The sequence below is a fragment of the Cheilinus undulatus genome, linkage group 15 (assembly GCF_018320785.1).
Source record: "Cheilinus undulatus linkage group 15, ASM1832078v1, whole genome shotgun sequence".
NCBI classification, from domain to species: domain Eukaryota; kingdom Metazoa; phylum Chordata; class Actinopteri; order Labriformes; family Labridae; genus Cheilinus; species Cheilinus undulatus.
The window spans coordinates 36,820,348-36,843,798 of NC_054879.1; the positions used below are offsets into that span (position 1 = coordinate 36,820,348).

The 23,451-nt window shown below is 40.9% G+C and overlaps 1 protein-coding gene across 1 annotated transcript in view; it reads right to left on the reverse strand.

The window, feature by feature from the left end:
- The window catches only part of st6gal2a (ST6 beta-galactosamide alpha-2,6-sialyltranferase 2a), a 111,806-nt gene extending 89,787 nt beyond the window's left edge, over positions 1 to 22,019 (reverse strand). Inside the window, exon 1 of the mRNA XM_041807255.1 lies at positions 21,875 to 22,019. The gene's annotated coding sequence lies outside the window, so the exon portion shown is untranslated. The remainder of the gene's footprint in view (positions 1 to 21,874) is intronic.
- Positions 22,020 to 23,451: the final 1,432 nt, after the last annotated feature.

Sequence of the window (23,451 nt, forward strand, 5' to 3'; positions counted from 1 at the left end):
CCCTCCAACAGCTGTTGTAAACGGTCTCTCTCATCTCAGCTGCTGAAGCTTGTAATTCCTTCAGAGTAGTCATAGGTACCTTGGTGGCCCGTCTTACTAGTCTGCTTCTTGCACAGTCATTCCGTTTGTGACGACATCCTGATCTAAGCAGATTTACACATGTAAGGGAGAGTGGGGTGATTTGTGCCAACGGGGAAGTAGTGCCACCCCTTGTTTCTAAAAAACCATAGAAGAAATTGGTCATGTGACCACATATTTTTAAAGAGCCATCCATTTTACTCATTCTGCATAAAAGGGAGACACATGGCATGAGAGATAAGCACATTTTAGCTCAAAAAACTGTTTTTTGCCTTTCAAAGTAAAATTTCAATGATCAAGGTTTTTTGATTGTTGTGTCTAAACAATTATAGACAAGTTTGAAAACATTTCACACATGTTTTAGTGCTTTAGTAGGCTACACAATGAGTCTATACAGTTGGCATGATGTTAGCTCTAAACTGCTGGATCGTGCTAGTTTTTCAAAATGGTGGGGCTGGGGTGATTTGTGCCAAAGGGCCTGGGTTAAGTTGTGCCAGTGGCACACCCACAAACCCAGACCCACAGACACACCCAAACCCTGAAACCCACACAACCAGACCCAAATACCCACAAATCCAGACCCACACATGCAGACGCACACACCCAGAGACACAAATCCAAGACCAGCAGACCTAGACACTGAGCCACACACCTTCTCACCCAGTCCCACACACCCAGACACACACCGACACACCCACCCTAACAAATCCACACACCAAGACCTACACACCTAGAACCCAACAAAGAAGAGCCAAGAACAGTTGAAGTGAGGAGATAGGCATGCCTCATCAGTGTTTGATTTACCTGCCATGTGTTTAATTTGGCCAACACTGATTTCAGTTTTGAGTTTGCACTGTTATTAAAGAGCAGTTTTATTCAGTTTTTAAGTGGCCTAAGTCACAATGAGATGTTCAGAAATTGGCCTAAATCACTTTATTCATATATGTTACATAATTGACAGACAGCATTCTATGTATGCCAACAGGCATCTATTGCCAAAGCCTTTTGGCCTGTAATGATTCACAAATATCATATAATGTGTATTTAGGTTTTCTGTGTTTTCCCAAAAACTAGAAAATATTACTTATGCCAATAGTTTAATAGGGTGATGATATCTAAATAAAACTTAAAAGAGTAATTTTGTATTGAATTTGTCTTGCTTTTATATAGTGTTACAGTTTATGAGATTAAAATGTTCTGTTTTACTTCAATAATCTTCAGTAATGACTGGCACAATTTACCCCAACGTATTCTTCCCAAAGGCACAACTTACCCCACACCGGGGGCAAGTTGTGCCACGAGACCACTTTTTTTCTGAAAGCTATATTTCTTAAACAGTTTATTTCAGATCCAAAGTTATTGTTCCCAGGGATGCACCACATCCTGAAATATATGTACATACTTAAGTTGGAGGCATTACTGTCATGGCTTCACTTTAAAGTCACTCTGAGTAAAAACTGGCACGACTCCCCCCACCCTCCCCTACCATATTCATTCCAGTACTTGATGATGATTTAAATAGAGCTCCAGGGGATGTTCAATACTTTGGAATTTTTTTGTATCCATCCCTTGACTTTTATTTTTAAATAACCTTTTCTCTGAGTTGCTTGGGGTGTTCTTTTGTTTTCATGGTGGAATGGTAGCCAGGAAAACTGACTCACCAGTGACTGGACCATCCAAACACAGGTGTTGTCATACTAAAGTCACTTGAGACACATTCACTGCACTCAGGTGATCTCCACTTCACTAATTGGCTGGACCGCTGTTAAATTAGGTCAGTCACTTTAAAGGGGGTGAATATTTATGCCATCTCTTATTTTACATTACATAGTTTTGTTTGGTACTACTTTGTAGAAACCTATTTTCACTTTGACATTCAAGAATTATATTTTGATTTTTCAAATAAATAAAAGGTAAAAAAAAAAAAAAATCAAAGGGGAGAATACTTCTCATAGGCACTGTAAAGCAGATAGCTTAGAAGCTACGCTGCCAGGCTGAGCTGCTAAAGCACCACAGCTGGTGCTTGTGGTGTTTTGGTATCATGTGGGTTTTGCTGAAAATAACATTCTGCCCCCTTGTTTGTGAGTGAGAACAGAAACACATGGCATCTCTGAACCTTTAGGGTTAATCAACTGGCATTTAACATTAAAATGTGACATTTTGTTGTACATCGCTTGATCCCTGGTCAAAAAACTGCTTCATAACATTTTGTGTCTGCCAGTTTCTTCCACTCTGCTCTTTTGTTGATACTCCAACAGTGTTCAACCATAATATTACTGATGTTAGGGGAAAAAAAAATTTCTGTTTACAATTTCCGGGTTGCAACTTTGACATTATATCCTTCTTTGACAGCCCTGTTTCCTCCGACAGAGGAAGAAGTCCTGTTAGGGTGTGTGAACAACTAACCCAGACAGATTTCAGAGGAAACCTGGCTGATATTTTCTTGACATTTTGCATGAGCACACATGTAAAAATGGCTTCTTTTTTTTTAAGGGTGAAAAAAATAAAAAAAAAATTCTGACATTTCACTTCCAAAGCAAAAGCTCACACCCAGGGTTAACTGTTCTCTATAGATCTTGCCAAATCCTAATCCCTTCTCTGCTCCAGCATGATGACATAATGAAAGGCTTCCTCCTCCCTTCACTTCAACTTCCAGCACTCACCTTCTCTCCTTCCCCCACATCTGCCTTATTCTGTGACCTACATTCATCTGCCGTTCTGTGCATGCAGATATATGTGCACTGACTGTCTGTGTCTATATGTATTTGTTCTAAAGTCATTCATCTCATTGTTCTGCTTTTGCCCACGCAAAGTGGAGAATAAATATTGCATTCACTACTGGATCTTAGCCTGTGAGAGGAAAATGCGTAAGCGTGAAGTTGCTGTGTTAAGCATGGTTTAGCATCCCCCTCCATGTGTATGTGTGTGGAAATGGGACTTCATACCAGCAGCCGGCTCCTCACTACTGGCACCTAGCATGTGGAGCTGAGCACACACTGCAGGCGATACAGCTCATTCCAGCCATCCCACCACCTGCCAATCACACACCGGTGCATGTCAACGCATGACTGCATGCATGCTACAGCCTAAGTACACAGAAGCCATGAAACTTGATACTCGGCATGAATTAGTCACAGAAACTAAGAAATAGACGTTTAATTTCAGTTCCTTTTTGGAAAAAGAAAGAAGCTAAATGGCTAAACACAACAGGCCACTTATGTTTGAAAAAAACAGTCAGGCGTGTCTAGTTCTGCCTGACTATGAATCAACCTGCAGGGACTTGAATGTAATGCAGGACAATGAGAGTGTTACCCTCCAATTGGATGATGCCATTGCTTTCAACACTGGGAAAATGAAGAACAGAGGGAACCATGTGTCGTAATGTTACATAATTATACATTATTATTTCATAGCATGGTGAATGTGGAGATCACAACTTGTCCATGAGAGCGTTTTGGAGTTGTTGGATTGTATATTTGATGAGTTTGGTGAGGAAAAGCCGGGATACCATAAAAAATCCATTGTGTTGGCAGAGCAGCTCCTAACTCTGCACCGCCGATCTAAAAATAGCTTGCACCAACAACTAAAGGTAACGAACCTGTTAGTAAGACTATAGGGATTATGGCAATAGGCGAATTTGCCAAAGTGTTGAAGTATCCTTTTAACAGCAGTGTACATGTCTAATTAGTACTGTATAAGGAAATATCTTATCCTGCTGTCTTAAACATCCAAAAGTATAACTTGGTATTTATCTTGGCTGTGAAAAATGTAAACAAAAGCAGTATGCAACATAGCTGGGGGCATCCACACAGGGGAAATTAATCATTACCTCCAACCTGCAACGCTGCCTCAGCATTGATTTTAAACTTGGATGCTTATGCCAACAACTGTAATGTCCAACACCGACTCATTACAGTCAGTTGATAAAGAATGGTGCATAAAAAGAGGAATGTTTGATTGGTTTCCGTACATTATAAAAGACTGGATTTGTGATCCTAACATTGCAAAGAAGATGGATTCCCCAGATTCCATGTTGACATCAAGCAAATCCACCTTTCAAGCTCCAATCTTCAATAATTGTGCCAGGTCTGAAAATGGTTCTGACCAGTCAGCATCATTTGAGATCAAGGCCGTAGCTATAGGTGGGATGTAGTTGTATTGGAAGCCGATAACTACAGCTGCCAATGGTGCAGCATTTAGCTTGGATGTAGCCCTGGTTTTATCAAAACTGGGCCACATTTGCTTATTAAATAATAGAGACCAGAACAGCACTATGACAGAAAAGATGTTGCCTCCTCCCAATCTGCTTTGGCGTGAGTTTGCAGTAGTTACAGGAAGGGTTAAGTAGTACTATAAGTCAGTATATACAGTGGCTACTGGTGTAGTGATTAGCTCAGATGTAGTTTTAGTATAGTGGTTGGGCAACATATCTTCAGTAAAACAAAAGAAAAAAAAGCTACACTGAAAGCTTTTCTTGTCAAAGATGCTTTTGCACTTCTCTTGACCGACCCCAGCATGAGTTTTATCCACCAAACACCTAAAAACCCATTTAGATTTCATGGAGGTTTTTTTTTTGCAAACTCCAAGCAGGCTTTCGTCTATTTTAAACTGAGGAGAGGCTTCTGTCTAGCCATTTTGCCATAAAGCCCAGATCACAGAAGGGCTGCAGTGGTTGCTGTCCTTCTGGAACTTTTTCTAATCTCCACACAGGCTCTCTGGAGGTCAGTCAGCGTAACCATCAAGTTAAGGCCCTTCTCTCCCAGTTGCTCAGTTTGGCTGGGTGACCAGCTCTTGGAAGAGTCCTGGTTGTGCCAGACTTCTTCCATTTGAGATCATGGAGGCCGCTGTGCTCTTGGGAACCTTCAAAGCAGCAGAACTTTTTTTGTAGCCTTCCTCAGATCTGTTCCTTGCAACAATCCCATCTCTTCAGTTCCTTTGCCCTGATGGCTTGGTTTGTGCTGATATGTATTGTCAGCTGGGAGGCCTTCTACAGAGGAGTATGTGCCTTTCTAAATCATGTCCAAACAGTTTTATTAACCACAGGTGGACTCCAATCAAGGTGTAGAAACAGCTCAGCAACGATCAAGAGAAATGTGAGGAACCTGAGCTGTAAATGTTTTTGCAAAGGGTCTGAATACTTATGTCAACATTATATTTAAGTTTTTTAATTTCAATTAATTTGCAAAAACTTCTAAAATTCAGTTTTGCCTTTGTCATGATGGGTTACTAAGTGTAGATTAAGGAGAATAAAATTATTTTTCTACTGTACCATCAGGGTGCTACAGTAGCACCCTGAGAAGCATTATGGCTGCATCTGTAGTCACTAACCGTAGCTAAAGTGGCTTCTAGCGGTGGGCGATTGGGTTACAGTTTTGACAGGGATTGAACTGGTAGTTTTTTAGAATTAGGTTAACAAACTATTAATTCTGACAACTAGTCAGTCTACTTCGAACTGACAAGGGACCAGATATTTAATCATTCAGCCTGTTATTCATGCATCCCTAATAGTTAAAAGGTGTAACTACAGATTTAAAGGCATTTTGAATCCTTTAAAAAATGACTTCTAACAAAAACAGTTGTTAAGTCAGCTCAAACTGTCCTGAATCTGTTCTTCAGCTATTTCTGTCATTTTTTTCACTTCTACCTCTTTGGTAAAAGAAAAACACATTTTTCATGTTTTCTCACAATAAATGTTTGCTCCCATCTCTGTGACACAAACACAAAAAGCCAAGAAAAAAAATCACTCTGCTGTCTTCTTTTTGAAAAATGATCAAAGAAAAATAACACAACTTGGACTTGTTTCATCCCCGACTCTCTTGGTGGCAGCAGAATCGGACTCATGAGGGATAGATTCATGCTGCTGCAACGCTGGGTCCACCAAGGTCAGAGCAGAAAGTACTAACTCCATTAAAGACTGATCCCACTGAGGCAGATTAAGTCTCTGCTGTCCCTTGCTATCCTCCTTCAGCCACAGAGACGATTATATCTGCACCGCAAAAATGTCTATTTTTGCAAGAAGCATGCTTAGACACTCATTAATCTTGCTCCGGAGAGGCGACTACACCCAATAATCTCTGAGAGGTGCAGGGAGGCGGAAGTGTCTCACACACACCTGTCACAGTCCATCTGCTGCAGGAAATTCACACCTGATCCACAGAGCAGAGTGAAAACAACAGGGCCTACATGCTGCAAAAGTGAGGCTGAGAGCATACAGACATCCATACCATAACATGGAGCTAACACCTGGACAAGGACACTGCACTAGCAATTAGCCCCTTCTTCTATCTGAGCACCATGTGAAGTGCTCATGCACCTTGTAATTACCAGAGCAGAGGACATGTTTCATTTAAAAAGCAGCGCCACTGACACTGCGCTCGAGAGGAAAACAAGCCTCTGACTCATTTAGAGTGAGTAACAGACAAGAGAAAGTCATCAGACATCCACCGACTGTCTGAACAGGAGTTTCAATCTCCCAACACTGCACTTAATGCTACTCAGAAGTCACAGTCGCCAAGGAAAGGAATGACGTTAATGTTTGGCTTTAAAAGTAACCTCCACTTAAAGACGAAAGGGACGCCTGATGGAAACTCAGGCGGCTGGGAAGAGTTGAATCATCCTGACCTTCTGAGCACATCCTATTCTGATAAATCACACAGGGGCAGCGGTTCTTGATGACAGGCTTTCACGGTGCACAGAGCCCGGCTAGAATACAGCCTGCCAACAGCAAGGTCTTGTGAAGGAAATGCGGCTCTACACCTCACATTAAAGCCCATAAATACAGCTGGGAGCCACAGCGGCAGGCGTTTGATGTGCAGAAGTAGGGAAAGTCCTGTTAAGGCTCATTTTACCGTTGGTAGGATGTCTTGTGGAGCCTGAATGGACGTAGCCCCGCTCACGAGATACTGACCCCAGCTTGGCTTGAAACAGGAGTTGATCCAAATTATACGATTTCCCATCCATGCTTAGGAAAAACGTGCAAAACTGGAATGATAAGAAAGCAGAGTGACTGCCCCGTAGTTCAAGTCAGAGTGGCTCATCTGACATATGCTAATGCTTCTAGAAAAGATGCTGACAGGATTTGTCCATATCAGAGTTTCACATACTCGCTGTTGTATTTGCAGGGGGGGAAAAAACACGTTTGGTGAAAGAACAAGCCCACTAATCTACAGCGCTACAGCCATTTTCAGACAGCTTAACCTCTCTATAATCTGTCTGAACTCTAGGCACTTACTTCTAAACACAGCCCAAGATTAGCAGCCTATGAGAGATTTATAGCACAGCTATGAAAGCTACGCCAAAATAAGCTGCTCAAACATCCCATGTCGCTCCTAAGACGACTCAATGTAAGAGGTACATGTCAACAGTGGACACGAGGGCCTTAACAGCTCCTCTCAGGAAGTTTAAAATCTGGTGGAGGTGGTTAATAAGCCTGGACGACCATGTGTTTCTCGTGGAGAGTCCTGACCTCAGAGCGAGTACACACTCAAGACAGAGAGGGGAGTGAGCGGCACAGCTGGTCTCGATGACTCCAGCGCTCTTACTTTGAAGGCTGAGCTCAGATAACTGCTGCTCTGGTCGGTTAGCGAGCATCTGAAATTACACCTCCACCTTCCCAGACTGCCCTGCCCGTGCTGTCCCTCCGCTCCTCTGTGTACTGTACGTGTACTGTCTGGAGCTGGAAACTCGAGCTGCAGCTGACACAAAGAATTATGAGATTTTTAAGATTAAATAAAAAGAAGCTCGAGTGGAGTCCTAAAAGTTTAGCCTTGCAATTTCAACAGACTCTCTGAGATAGAGAGGCAGAGGTTTTTTTGAGACAAGGCTTACCATTTTTGAGTCAAGCAGCTATTATATATTTTTTTCTTTTTCCATGGACCTATCAAGGATTTCTGAGACTGATATGAATACCAGTTTAAAGTACCCACATGGCAGCAAATACTCTGAATATTCCAAACAAAATGAACTTGTCCCCTGATTTGTGCCACATTTGCACAAATATAGGAACAAAAAAAGCTTCTTCCCCTAAAAAAAAAGCATTATTTCACACTTGCCAGAGTCAAGCCTAATCCATGTTAACATGCATGTGTGCCGCTTGGCAGCAAAGGTCAAGCTCAACAGCATCTTTTTTGTCCAGTCCTTTTCACCCCTGGTGATACTCCCGGAGAAAGAGGGTGGTTTTCCAACCCTTGGGACTCCAACTTGGTAACCCAACTACCCACCCGGATAGTACCCTAGATTAGGAGTTCTCAGACTTTTCTGCCTGTGACCCCCAAAATAAAGAATATTCATGTGCAGTTTTACAGTCTAAGGGTTTTTTAAACACTACTCTGATTTCAGCAGAAATCTTACCAAATGACCTTTTTTATTCTACATTTAACTAATTTTATGCATTTTAAAAAAGTAAAATTGGTAAATATAAAATTTGGAAACATTTTAAAATAGTCCTTGTTCTTTGAAAGACATCTGGTGACCCCCCTCTCAGTGTCTTGTAACCCACAAGGGGGTCCCACCATCCATGTTGAGAACCACTGCCATACGCCATGTTTACTTGCCCCATCCACCCATTACTCCCCAAAGGTGTGGACTTTATTTTTTTGATAGATAATTTCACATTCTCCTGGTATTATGCAAGGATGTCAAGAGCATGGCCGGGGTTGTGTCAATCCTGCCGTCACTGTCACCCCCTTCACCTACAATTATACCCCCGTCTTTCTCTCGCATCCTCACCAGCACACAGCTCGTTCTCTGCTGCTTTCAAAGCAGCTCCATCCACTCGCCTCATTGAATCCTCCTCCCCATCATTAACCACAGAGGAACTACTATCTTTAATCAGTCCTGCAGCCACATTCTTGATTATATTGCCCCTTTTAAAAGAAAAACATGCAAACCAAAGTCCTCTCCATTGCTCAATGACCTTACAAGAGCCATTAGGCGTGACTGCAGAAAAGCAGAGTGAAAATGGCGTATGGACTACCTGCAGATCTCCCACAATACAAAAACTTACTGTCGCAATACCAACAGTCTGTTAAGGATGCAAGAGCAAAATATTCCTCCAGAATCATTGAAAACAGTTCCCATAACCCAAGAATCCTTTTCAGCACTATCAACTCCATTGTAAACCCTCCCCTCAATTCAACATACAACACTTGTCAATCAGCTGTGAAGATTTCAAGAACTTCAATAACTTTCTCCCCATCTCCCTCCCAGAGCATAATAAGATAATTTCTAAACCCACCACATGCAGCATTGACACCATCCCCACTAAATCGCTGAAAGAGGTTCTTGAGAAAACTGCTCTCAGCCTTCTTAATATCATTAACAGCTCCCTGCTCACTGGAAACGTCCCACAGTCACTCAAACATGCCATAGTCTATCCCTTATTTAAAAAAAAATAAATAAATAAAAATAAAAATAGCCCTCGATCCACAATCTCCGAACAATGATAGACACATTTCAAAACTTCCGTTCCTCAGTAAAGTCTGAGAGAAAGCAGTCCTCAGTCAGTTCATCCCATAGCTTAACAATAACAACATCTTTGGAAAATTTCAGTCAGGTTTTCGGGATCACCACAGCACAGAATCAGCTTTTTTGAGGGTCACCAATGATGTACTTGTAGCAGCTGACAATGGCATGTCCACAGTTCTTGTCCTCTTAGACCTCATTGCTGCCTTTGACACAGTAGATCACAACAATACTTACCCACCGTCTGCAGCACTGGGGTAGAGTTTCAGGGCCCACCCTAAACTGGTTTCAATCCTACCCCACAAATAGAACTTTGTCAGTTTCACTCAACAATTCTTCATCCACCTCCGCACCTCTGTCATGTGGGGTTCCCCAAGGTTCGGTCCTAGGGCCCCTCCTGTTCTCCATCTACATGCATCCAGGAACACATTTCATTTCACTCCTATGCAGACGATACCCAGTTATACCTCCCCCTTCAACCAAACCCACTTCCCTAATTAACTGTCTGAGAGATATAAGGGCATGGATGGCTGATAATTTCTTACAGTTAAATGAAAACAAAACAGAGGTCACCATGTTCCATCCTTCCAGCTCCACCAACATCACAGTACACTCACTTGGTCAGCTATCAAATCACATCACACCTCACACTAAAAACCAAGGAGTAGTTTTTGACAGTCACCTGAAATTTGACAAGCAGATTAGTACAGTCATCAAATCCAGTTTCTTTCAACTCAGGATCATTTCCAAGATTAGGACATGCATTTCACATAATGACTTTGAAAAAGTCATCCACGCCTTGATATCCTCCAGACTTGACTGCTGCAATTTACTTTATTTTGGCATCAATCAGTCTTCTATACACCACCTACATTTTGTCCAAAATGCAGCTGCACGACTCCTCTGTAGATGTAAAAAAAAAAACACAAGATCATATCACACCAATATTAGCATCCCTACATTGGTTACCAGTTCAGTATAGAATCCCATACAAAATTCTCACTGTTATTCTCTTGCCTTTTCTGATAGTTAATTCCCCCTGGCTTTGGGTCCTTGTTTTATGATCTACCCATTTTGTGTGTGTGTGCATGTGTATGTGTGTTTTTCTGTCTGAGATAGCTACTGTCCCCTTGAACAATGACACTGTAAATTGTTGTGAAGTGGTATGACCATATGTACTTACATATGGGCATGTCACTATTAATTTGTCTGTCTTAAACGCACTAGCAATGTCATGATGTTTTATTTGGTGATTTGAAATATACTCTGTTTAAATTGTCCTGTACAGCACTTTGGTACAAACTGTTTGTTCCTCTGAGTCCTACTTTTTGGCTCTTTTTGAGTTTTGACCAGTTCTTAAACATGAACTTACACGAGTTTGATATTTCAACCACGACACTTTGTAGAGTCTAATTTTTTTTGGCTCAAACATTCCAGAGAGTTCAAACAGTGCTTTACCTGTTCATCTGCATATTAAAGGAGATGTACATACCTTTCTATAGTCTAATTTTTTTTTCTTTTTCAGCTCAAATATTCCAGAGAGTTCAAACAGGGGCGTACCTGTTCAATTGCATATTACAGGAGAGGTTTCATCGGGCAATCACATGGCAGCAATTACTGCATTTTGAATTAGTAAAGATGATTTGTTGAAGTTCGAATAAAGCATCTGACTGGGTGATTTAAATGACTCTGAGCCTTGAGTCTCCACTGGGACCTCACAAAGTTTGGGTAGGGATAGGGTGGTATGATGTTATATAATAGCCTTCTCCTTTGATTACCATCATGACAACAAAAATTGGCATAATATGTGCATGTTTATAGTAAATTCTGTAGAGCAGGGGTTCTCAACTAGTGGGTCAGAACCCAAAAGCGGGTCGTGGAGCCCTTTTTAGTGGGTCATGCATGTATTTCAGGAAACAAAAACTGCCTCACAAAGTCCAGAAACTTCTTTACAACATGCCTGTTCTGTCCTCTCTGTTTGATCTTTTACGTGGTTTGTACTGTTTGAGATCCAAATTGTATTTTTCATTACATAATCAACTGGCTGATAAACATCTGTAATTTGGGTCGCAATTTTAAGTTAAAGGCTGGTCCTGAGCCTAGACCAGTCGAGAACCATGCATTACGTGTGTTAAGAGGCTATAAACGTGATGACAGAACTGCCTGCAATGATGTGGCAATGACAGCTTAACACTCTGGTCTCCTTCAAACTTTTAAATGTACACCACTGGCTGCAATGTGAGCTACGTCAATGCAAGTCTGAAAAAAACTCTTAAATTCTTCTTTCTGGGGCTGAATAAGTGACGAGAAATGATCAAAAGTTTATCGTTGGTGACACTGTGTGCTGCTGCAGCAACTTCAGACATATTCACAACAATCATTTTTGTTTTTATTAATGTTTAAACATAACTTTACCCTTTTTACGTGAAATGTACAGTAGGTTGGGGTTCAAACTGTTATCAGCCTAACAAGATTATTGAGGCCAGTAGTTTGCACATTACAATTATTGGCATCTGCATTTTAATTTACATAAAAGTGTACTACTTTGGTTCCACTCTCCAGTCTCAACAAATGTCCTTTATACAACACAATCTGGTTTGCTAGAAGTCACATGGGAACAAGCCAATAATGGGGGTCAGGGGAGTGAGTTACTTCTTACATGGAGAGCTTAGGTGACAGACGTGCAGCCGACGGCAGAGAATAATCTGATCCATCTCAAGTATAGTATAAATGAATAAGGTACAGCAAAAGAACAGCGACTTCCAGCAGCAATTCATGCTTACTTATGACGCATTCTTTGATGTAATATCCCGTTTCCATGGCAACATTGGCCTTTAATGTCTTGGCTCTGTAATATACTGGGTGCCTAGGACTATTAAAGAGTATTAAAGCACAGATTAAAATGATCTTGTGATGAAAAGCAATGTTTCCTACCTAGTTCACAGTGTTAACTTTAAAAAAAACAAGTGTGGTCTCGTCTAGTGTCATATTTAAGCGACCGTTTCCAACCTCCTCCTTATGATTGGACATATCGTCTTACAGTTCAATCAATGAGACTAATCCTAGAAGCCTCCCAGCTTGATGTGTGCCGTATTAAAAGGTGCGTCATCATGCCGCTGGTGAGATAATCGACCGTCACACATCCGTCTTACACGGACAGAAAGTCTGCATCCCTTAAAACTGCCGACGGTAAAGAGAATGTGTCCTTGAAGCTCAACTCTCGCCTCATTTGTCCTGAGATTCACTAAACACTCACACACAATCACAATGATCTGTGGACCGCTGCAGAGAAAGTGCACATACAATGCCTTGTTTGGTATCAGTTTCACTCACATGCACTCAGGGATTCATTTAGTGTAGTTACATGAGATTTAGATGAAATCAATTAAGAGCACATCATCTCTGGTGTCTGGTCTGATGCTAATCAGAGAGGTCAATCTTTGGCTAACTACTCTTCATTAGTCGGTCATCATTGACAGCAATTACTTCTTTAGGTAGAATTAGCATGACTGTGATCATCTTCTCTTACACTGGGGGTCCTTTTTGACCCATTGATCAGTGATTTTGTAATATTGGTGATGGATTTAACTTATTTACTAGGGATGGTGGGAAAAAAAGATTCAGAACTAGTAAATATTGACTTTAAAAATTCTCAATTCAAAATGTCAAAAGACCAGTATGCCTTAACATAACTTATTAAATCTTGTTTCATTACAGCAGAGCAGGATTTTCTCCATGCACCTGTTAGCATTAGCAACGCTAGCTCTGAGTGTCAGTAGTGTTTACATGACTTTGTTTGACATGCTGACATACTACATAGTCTATCACAGCTTTTCTTAACAGGGGTGCCGTGGCAGCTTGAGTTATCCTCTGTCAGTGTACGGGGTGCCTTCAAAATGTGTTAAATTCAACCAAGAATAGTCTTTTTTTAATTGATACATTTGGATTTGGGTGACTTGAGAAATAAAGCCTAGCGTTAGTTTATGCAGGACATAGTAGTCATACGCCCTAACGTGATCAGCTGACAGCCAGCCGATCCTAATTATCGCCTCCAGCCCCCACAGCCAATCATAGCTCTTTCTCTCCACACAGTGATGTATTTAAATATGACGTACTTCTCACTAATCCTTTCTTAGTGAGAAGAACAAAAATAACAAGATATCATGTACGTTTCATGTCAAAGACCAGTGTTAAAAGTTTAAATAGTGACCATGTTAACTGGTGACTATACACTGAATGTGTCTAAGGTTGTTGTCATACTTTTTGATACTTTTTGCTTTGACTCAGACATTTATTCATATTTGCAAAGTAGTACAAACTAATGTCGCTTTTGTTTTAGGTCATTGTAATCAGCTGGTGAAAGTGAAGGCTAAAAATGCATTATTTTGAGCACATCTTACTATGCTTTTTAATGTTAAATTAATAATTTAAAGCTTCATTGTGCATATCAGACTGGAGATGATGTTGAAAAATCACCTCTTAATAAAAAAAAAAATAGGGAATGTGTTGTGAATCACTTTGAACCAAAAGTAGATTCTGATTCCTATGGTAAACCCCCAAGAACCAGAACTGAATCGATTGTGAGGTATCAAAAGTTTCACATTCCTACACATAAATTACTGACAATTTCTGCACATTTTAAGACACAAGACATTAGAATGGCTACTGAAGCAAGTGGTAAAATGCATAAAGCTTAATAGCATCATCACCCACTCACTTGCTTCTGGTTATTACATACTTTTACCTGTTGTGTCAACAATCGACTAACTCTGACTCACATGGACATTTTACCAGGGGGCTGGCAGGAAGGAGTCTGGATAAATACAGGCCCCCATTCAGACAATGTCTAGAAATGTTCAGGGCTGATGACACATGTGAAAGGGGCTTTGTCTGCCACATGCATCGCTGTGTACATATATTCAGAAAGGTTCATAAGATTGAGGAAGAACTTAGAATTAAACATGAATGTACACTTTTTATCCCAGCATGAGCTTCAATATGCTGACAAAGCAGATTTCACCATGACACGTCAGTGACGCTTCGGGAAGGTGAATCATTTACAGGCTTCAGTGCTGCCTTTTGTAGTTGTTCACAGAGTAGACGTATTATTCATGAGGTGCTATTTTGTATCACGTCTGTTGTAATCTCTTTTGTCTGGATTGATGACAGGATGCAGAAGTTGTTAATGAAAGTAAATCAGATTTTGAGCAGTGGAAGCATAGATGAAAATTCTATTGTTAATTTTGTGAGTGCATAATGCAAACTGAAAGTAAAAAAGGTTAGAGCAAAACTTCAGCCAGCACATGTGCAATCACAAATTATTCAAGCAAAGTTAATGGCTTGATGAGACCATAAAAACGGACTTCCTTCCTTGTCCAAGTTTGGAATCACTACGGAAAAAAAAAATTATTGGCACAAGGATTTGTCTTATGTCCCCTTTCAGGTATTAACTATAGGACCTTGTTCTGGTAGACTCATCTTGTCACATAAAAACCACTCAGCAGTCACATTCAACAGTTTTATATTTAACTCCAACATAAAGTGTTTCTTTTTGTCTTTCCAAAAATATGTGGCTCTTGTTCTGTCATTCGCCATGGCCATACCTTTGTCTTGTTTGCAACCTGGATTTTTTTTTATGTTGTTTGACCTTTGAGTCATAAACTGTTGTTAGAAGCCGTCGAGTGCCTGGGATAAACTGAAGTATATACTAGCGCTGAACAATACTGGAAAAAAAATATTTTTCCTTTCTGTGATATATATATTGCAATTTCAATTTAAAAAGAAAATAAAATCATATAGATTTAGGGCATTATTTACATTAATGTCAAAAGTTATCAAACCAGACTACCCCCATGAGTGCAGCTTGTGATTGAACAAAAGCTTCCCATGTTAAGCTACTGTGATTCTCACACTCCAAGAAAGTTTAAAGTCTTGCAGCGCTGTCAAGTGAACAATTTACACATCCATGCCATTAAAAGACTGATACTAAAGAGCACTGTGACAAGGTGCTGTTGATAAAGCTAATGCACTCACTAAACATACGCCACAAAATTGAGCATCTGCCCCATTATCATGCAGGTGTATCTGTGACAATAGTAGGGTCAACTGTAGTCTGGACATACATGCAGGGGAGACAGACTCTGCATGCACAGTTCTCTATTCTCTGACTACTGAAGGTGATATCAGACAGACCTAAATGCTGCTTAGTTATGAAAACAGGAAAACTGGAAGTTTTGGTTTTGATCCTACAACACAGACGTGGAGGTGGCGTACTTCTGGTCACTAACATTGCACGTCTAATGATGTGACATATGCACATGATGATAACGGCATACCGCTTTTAAAAACAGGGGTTTACAAAGTGCTTTGAAGAAAAAACACACATGAACAAAACAAAACAAAAAAACTATGAAAAATCCATCCAACAAAATTCACTCAAACATCATAAAACCCCTAGACTGTCATATGAAGAAACCAGAACAACTGATATGAACCGAGGTAGCACTAGAACCCAAATACATAGAGAGAGACAATGTGCATGTGCACATCACTGTCACACTATCTTTCACTCATAGTAGTTTATGTATGCAAGAGTAATCTGGCCTTCGACTGCACTTTGTGGTGAGTTTCCACCAAACAGACTGGTCTGGTTCAGAACAGCTGGGCACAGGTTGGCACAGTAAACCCTGATCTACTTTGAATTTCCATGGCAAATATCCATCCCGATCCCATCCAATGATGGAAATTCCAGCTCTTTTAAGAGTTCCAGATAATTCAGCTCTGCTAATAAACAAAAGCCACAATATATTTGCTTATCCAAAACATCTAACGGCCCACAAAAAGTGTCAACTCACTCCTTTGTTTGTGGTTCGTCTATGTCTAAGAACACGAAATCTGATTGTCTCGTCAGAACTTCTGCTCACTAGGACGTCACAAAGAGTCATTAAATAATAACCTGCCCCTTACCTGGTCCATCTCCACCCATTAGTCTCCTCCCAAAGCCATGGTAGCACCAAAGGGCTTCTATGTAGTCAAAGAGACACACAAGAGACTTTACTGAGAATGGTTGTTTAGAGCTGGTTTGTACGAGGTCAAAAAATTCCTCTGGTGCTTGACCCACTGTACATTTTGACAAAAGCACAGCACAGACATTTAATTTAGTCCAAAGGAAACAGTCCTTTGAATAGGAGCCAGATCCTCTAACTTTCTTGGGGTGCAATCACACTTCATCTGTTTGGTCAAGACTTTCTGACTTTTCAGTTTGATCTGAACCTAAGTGACAGGTATAAAACCTCCCCTGGACCACGACCCAGAACAAACCTTGGTCTGGCCAAAAGAGGTAGTCTCGGTGCAGACCAAACTGAACCACGGTCCAGTTCATGCCCAATGTAAAATCATTATGTTGAATGGTTCAGACATTCCTATCAATGTAATTACAGCATGAGAACCAGAAAAAGGACATTAACCCTTAGAACTCCAGCGGCACTCCCCTTTTTAAATTGCTTAATAAGTTTGGTACCGCAAGTCATAGGCACTAGCTTGTTTTTCCCTGTGAGAGCTCTGGGTTGTACCTTTGTGCTTCATGTACTCGTAGCTCTTACAGAACATTTTCTAGAGAGCTCAGAACTTGGCTAACTTCCTGGGGTCTCTGAAGACAGAGTTGTCGTATACAGCAAGAAGTGACACAGTTTAGAAAAACATTAATAACTTTTGAATCATACGTCGTAGAGACTTATTCTTTTTTTCTTCTGAAAGCTGACTTTCTTGCCGTTCTTTTGCTGCCCTCGATGTCTCCGTAGTCTTTAAGGACGCCATTCTAGCGAACCCGAAACTTCGGTGAATTTTCGGGATCTTTAAAGATTAAATCCACTGTGTTAGATCCGGTAATAAGCGTCTTTTTGTCCATTTTTAATCCATTTTCGATATTATATCTTGGCTTTATTCGGTGGATTCCGCCATATTTGTTGAGGGCAACGCTTGAGATGCTTGAGAGTAAAGCATTGTGGGAGCTGTAGTCGACTAGTTGCTTCTCTACTGCTTAAAGGAACAGCACAAATGTATCTAACTGCAAAAGTAGCTCATGGACTTTTGTTGTATATATGTAGATATTTTCAAAACAGTTTGTCACAGAATGTTTATTTTTTCACAGTTTTGTCCCCAAGAAATGGGAGAACAAGTCTGTGCAAAGAAAATGCTTTGTCACTATTGTTTACTGTGTGTTATCAATGAAAATCTTTGAGTTTCAAATTCCAATTTGTTTTTTTATTTTGTCTTTAGAGACCTATAACTTTTTCAAAATTCAAGTGACATTACTGTAGTAGATATATTCTTAAAGCCCAGGTTGTCCTGAAAAAAAAAAAGATGTATAGAGCTTGACTGTGCACCAAAGGGTTGATGTTTTACAAGATTTTTAAGACAAAAGTCCAGACGAGACATGATAGTGAAAAAAATAGCTGTGAGCTCTAAGGGTTAAAAATGAGCCTTGAAATCACATCGGGAGAAGAGAAGACCAAATGTCTGATGTTAAAAAATACGGAAACTTTCCAACTGTTTTCAGAGAGGATGAAAGAGAGTGTATATGGGAGAACACTGCCACCAGAAGATAAAGAAACTGTGGCAGCACTATATGAAGGTGCGTGATACTCTGTGATAAACCACGAATCACCTTATCCCCAGAGTCAGCGTCAAATGGTCGCAGGATTGCATATTGGCTTCTTCTTTCTTGCTTACAATGATAAAACTGTTGCCTAATGAGGAAGCTCCTAGGATGAACTCGGGCTTGCCTTGGTTGGTGCAGAATGTAGTAGTAAATCATCAGTATGGTATATATCATATTTTGCTGCAAGCAAGCTTTGCGCATTACTAAATGTGCTGACATTAGGCGCTTGCTAGCCAACTAACCAATCAATGTAAATTTCAGAGACATGCAACCCACCTAGTTGATGACAATATCACACAGGTTTGTCATGTAAAGTCTATCAGTGCTTCAGCAATCATTAAAGTGTAAAACTAAAACCAACCAACCCAAATATACACTCACCGGCCACTTTATTAGGTACACCTGTTCAATTGCTTGTTAGCACAAATGTCTAACCAGCCAATCAGATGGCTGCAACTTATGAGCACTCATTACAACCTAGGTTTAAGGAATACCATCTCTGAATGCACAACACAACAAACCTCGAAGCAGATTAGAGACAGCAGCAGCAGAACACCACACCAGGTCCCACTCCTGTCAGATAAGAACAGGAAAGAGAGGCTTCAATTTGAATAGGCTCACCAAAGTTGGACAATAGAAGATTGCATAAACGTTGCCTGGTCTGATGAGTCTCGATTTCAGCTGCCTTGTATCAATGGTTCAGGCTGCTGCTGGTGGTGTAATGGTGTGGGGGAGATTTTCTTGGCACACTTTAGGCCCCTTGGTACCAACTGAGCACCATTCAAATGTCACATGCCATCTGAGTATTGTTGCTGATCATGTCCATCCCTTAATAACTACAGTGCACCCGTCTTCTGATGGCTACTTCCACCAGGATAATGTACCATCAAAAAGCTCAAATCATCTCAAACTGGTTTCTTGAACACGATGGTGAGTTCACTGTACTCCAATAGCCTCCACAGTCAACCAGATCTCAAACCAATAGAGCACTTTTGGGATGCAGTGGAATGGGAGATTCGCATAATGGATGTGCAGTCGACAAATGTGCAGCAACTGCGTGATGCCATCATATCAATACGAACCAAGGAAGAATTAAGGCAGTTCTGAATGAAAAAGGGGGTCCAACCTGGTTCTAGCAGGTACACACCTGGTGAATGCTGGTGAGTGTATACAATGTGAAAAAACACAAACCATGCTGCAGACTTTCAGGTGTGAAAACACCCTTAAATGTGTTAAAAATATCCAGAAATTGCCAGGAAGAGCTGGCTGCAGCTATGCTCCTAACTTGTCATTTTGACCAGAGCTATCATTTCATTAGCCGGTGTCCCACAAAGTTTATTTGCTGAACAGTATATCACCTTTTCCTCTAAAAGCCTGACAAAATGAGGGAGAGAAGCTGTCTATCTTAGTAAAGAAAATGTGGCACATTTTGTACTTGTCCATCATTATTACTGTCACATGGGAAGTGAAGACTTTTACGTCCAATCAATACACTGCAGTGAGTCTAGCTCCACTCCTTGGTTGGATGGGTACACTTGGTACCAGACAGAAGGGTGCCAAAAAGTTAATTATTTTGGTAACTTTCCCAACTTTTGACAGCAAATAATGCTGAACACAGCAGGAGTGTTAATCAGACTTCAAGAAGTTAATGTAGAGAGTTTTCAGTCAGAATACATTTTTAAACTTAATTTTTTGGGGCAACTTACACAATTAATTGACTAACTTCACCTGCATGCAAAGCAAACTGGATGAGTGTGGAGTGATGAAGGTTTAGACTTTATGCATTCTGGTGGAAAAAAATCAGAAAGTAAGTACCCTCTCTGAGTGGAATTTCTGAGTGTAATGTTTAGTATATACAACCCTCATACTCACACCTGTACTCTGCACGCTCAGTGAGAGGGCGCCACATTTTAGACCATAAACATCCAGCTGCAGAGACAAAGAGGTGCCAGCCGGTGTGTAGCAGTAATTAGATATTTATGTGAAAGAGTAATAATGCAGATGCTCCACAAGAACCCTTCAGCACACTGGTGATAGGAACAGTATGTGCATTTATCAGGTATCCATCAGTACATCCATAATGCATCATTAGAGAGGAGAGCAGCATCTATAGTTGAGAATGCTCCAGCACAGAAGAGATGAATTATTTAGCTTAAGCTTTATATAATGTTTGTCTCTTCTGCTCCACTCTGCAGGCTAAGAACACTGTCTACCAGATTCAACTTTTGTTCTCATCACAACAGCTTTGAAAACCAGAGGGAACGCAATTATTCAAGCAGCTGCACCCACAAACAAAACGACACTTTTCCTGACGCAATGTCACTATAACCTGGAGAGACGCTTTGCGTTTTCTTCTTCATGCTGCCCGAGGAAAGAATACAAAGAACAGACTGGTTCCTTTGATTGCAGTGGACTACAGAGAAGAGTGAACGTTTGCATGTGTGCTATTGTAATGAGTTTCTCTCGACCTCCGCTGTTGTTTCTCAAAGGTGATGCGATCGTGCATCTCTACAACTTTGAGGCAAATCTCACTAGCTCAGAGTGAGATCCCCCAAGCTTCCTGTTTGTGGATTCGAAACAACACAACACTTCAAAAAGGCACACAGACACACAAAGGAATCACTTAATTACCCTTGACACTTGCATGTTTTTCCTCCACTTCACAAAAGCTTTCACCGCCGTCCTGTGATGTGAAGGTGATAGGGGACACTTTTCTGTGTTTAACTTGGTTCGAGAAGTGGAGATGGTATCTGGCTGTCACTAATTAAAATTGCTCCAAACAAAAGCCCGCCACGGCTGAGGAACGGTGCAGCTGCGTGAATGTGAAAGCGTAATGATGTAAAATAAACAGTTTGCAAGAAGCAGCATGTTAGTGTTCTTAAAGCTGCAGATAAAATTAACTTTTGGAGCACCAGCATTGTAAACACCAACAGATCGGTGCATGTGATCAATAAACTCCTGCATCTATTTTGTGTTAAGATGATTAGTTGTGTCTTTTTTGGCACAAGGCACCCACTACCACTACTTGTACTCCTACGTTGTATAAAGATAAACACATTAAAATGAAATCATGAGGTTGCAAGGCACACATTATTAGTATGTCCTACCCTGAAGGTTTTGGTTTCCTGTTTTGCATGATGTGCATGAAGCTGTTCAACAATGAGTAAGTGCCAAGGGAACCATAAACCACTGCATCTTCTCCCCAAGTTGTAGAGCAGCATGCAGGCCTGGCTTCTCCCTCAGCTGTGAATGAACTCAGTTTCTTCAGTGAACAAAAACCTGATTTCCAATGAGAACTGAGCAGCACCAAACACGAGAGCATCAATAACTGACGCCCAGGGAGATATGCCACTCAATAATTCGCCTCATGTTTAATAAACCCATTTTTCTCTGTGTGGATCAGTATGTGAGCGTTAAAGAGCCGCGCATAGACTAAATGAGCTGCAGTTAAATGAGCTTCCCGTGATGATCACCGTGTTCCCGAGTAAAGTAACGATGACAAAGGGCTCTCTGCCACATTTTCTCCACGCAGTGTTGATCGAACAGAACCCAAAATGTTGGATGGTTCAAACCGAACACCGTGCGTGCACATCCTCCCCCCCTGAGCAGCTCCGTGTCCTGCACAAAGCGCTCAGATCTGCATGGAAATGCTGCGGAACGCGAACAAAGCCTTACCTAAATACTGTGTCGGTCCTCACTGGATGATGCTCGTGCTGCCGCTGCTCCTGTCCGCCGGTCCATTTCGCTCTCGTTCGCCTTGTTGCACCGCGAGCATGCGGCTCGGTTTGGCTCGCCTCTGCTCGCCGTTCACTCGGCCAGATACTACGCGGACCGGAGGGCTGTGATGTCTGTCACACTGTTGCTGGCCTTTTTTTCTCACATCCACATCTGAGTTTGAGGGGCGGAGCCAGCGAGGACTGATTTTTTTTTTCTTCTTCAGCCAGGCACCGAGGTGGCTTTGACGGCCTGAGGGAAGGAAAGGAGGGAAGGAAGGTGTCTGTGAGGAGGGGGAGAAGGAAGGAAGATTTCGGGGAACACAGAGACTGTTTTATTTTAAAGTATCCCGTTTGAAGGGGTGAAAAGTACGGAAGCCCGACGAGGACGTGTGTTCAAGTAGTTTTTGATGTATTTTACAGATAGGCATAGTGCATTCATATGAGGAAAATAAAAATCTGCTATGTTTCTCTAGGTTAATTTGTTTGTCTCTGTTTTTCAGAGTTTTTTTTTTTTTTGTTTGTTTTTTTCTGGAAAGGGGTTTGGCTGCAGAGTGTAGGCCTACATCTCATACCTCGTTTTCACATACGATGCCCATATGCTATTCTACCGGACTGGTTCAAATTTAGAGTTGGAATGTGATGAAAATTTTTATGCTATTTCATAAACATTTTTACCATGTATCTGTCAAACTATATCTAAGAGATACATATTTAGTAAAGGTACACTCAACATTCTTTTTTTTAAACTAGTTTGCAAGAGTACCTGGATGCAGCCGAGGACCTCAACTTCACACCGGAAGTCAGACTTTTTCCGCCATATCTCATCTTCTAATACCAGAAGTCTCTTGAACTGAACATCTCCTTTGTTGTGTTTTTTTGTGCATCTGCGCCATATTAATAGAGGCAGGTTAACCCCATCAAAAATATGCGTGAGTTTTTGGATTAACAAGCACAGTGATAACATGACATTAGTTTCAATCATTGATTTATGATTCAAATTCATATACCACTGAGCAGAGACATTATATGCAACGGGATATTGGCTGGCTGGCTGGCCAGACGTCAGTGTCACCGCCATGTTGCCAGAGGAAGGTCTGCCAGGCAGTGCAATACACATAGACAAGGAATGTGAAAGTTTTCTGAATAAAAAGCTCAAACAACAAGATTAAATTGATTTTTAATTAATCATTTATAATCAATGATCTATATTAAAATAAGAACTGCTATTGAAATATAAAAGCAGAATCTGCTTTCTTGTATTTTCTCAGTTAAATGAGAAGATGTACTCCATGATCTAAAAATTAAATAACTTTATACACAATATTGTTTCATATACAGTGCTTAAAAAAATTTATTAGACCACCGGTCATATTTGACTCAGAGACCATCCAGCATCATGAAGTGCTTTAATGCAGACTCTATTATTTTCAGTGAGCTCTCCACGTTTTACCATTTTGAACAGGAATGAGGGATTTTAAACTGAATTCACCTTTTTGTACCCAAATTTGAGCCGGCTCACTGGGCTTCTCTGAGGAG